At 36.8% G+C, this 831-nt stretch overlaps 1 non-coding gene across 1 annotated transcript; it reads left to right on the forward strand.

The window, feature by feature from the left end:
* Positions 1–533: 533 nt before the first annotated feature.
* Positions 534–605, forward strand: Trnah-gug. The gene has a single exon. It is a non-coding gene; the product is annotated as a tRNA-His (tRNA).
* Positions 606–831: the final 226 nt, after the last annotated feature.

Here is an 831-nt window from a genome sequence, read left to right on the forward strand (position 1 = left end):
CTTACCACATACCGAATTTAGAAATAGCAGTCAAAGGGTTATAGCTATTTCTTCTACTAAAAAGGGAGATCTCAGTAAAAACAGCAATTGGAAGGCTGACACAAACAGGTAAGAGAGAATGAATTAACCGCAATCTATCAAACATTTTTAAAGTTATCCACGGACGTTCGTTTCGAAATCAAGTTTTAGGAAAGCATAAGAAGAAGCATATTAATTAATTAATTTCACCCTTCATTATATATATATATATATATATATATATGTATATATATGTGTGTGTGTGTGTCTATGTTTGTGTGTCTGTGTTTGTCCCCTTAGCATTGCTTGACAACCGATGCTGGTGTGTTTACGTCCCCGTCACTTTGCGGTTCGGCAAAGAGACCGATAGAATAAGTACTGGGCTTACAAAATAATAAGTCCCGGCAGGGTCGAGTTGCTCGATTAAAGGCGGTGCTCCAGCATGGCCACAGTCACATGACTGAAACAAGTAAAAAGTACAAAGTAGAAAATAAATGAAATATACCGATCTGGTAGCCGTGATCGTCTAGTGGTTAGGACCCCACGTTGTGGCCGTGGTAACCCAGGTTCGAATCCTGGTCACGGCAGGTTTTTTTTTTTAATGGCGGTACCCCAGCATGGCCACAGCTCATGAGCTGAAACTGGAAAAATCAAAATCAATCATACCCATGTTTTAGGTCATGTTTTCAGCTCTGTTTTTTATTATTTTTTAAAGTTTTTTTTTATTCTATGGAGATTTCAAATAGTCAGAAAATCTGCATTTAGTATGGTAACGTTCAACTTTTTTTTATTTTTATAAAGTAAATAACTGAT

The sequence above is a fragment of the Octopus sinensis genome, linkage group LG29 (genome assembly GCF_006345805.1).
Source record: "Octopus sinensis linkage group LG29, ASM634580v1, whole genome shotgun sequence".
NCBI classification, from domain to species: Eukaryota; Metazoa; Mollusca; class Cephalopoda; order Octopoda; family Octopodidae; genus Octopus; species Octopus sinensis.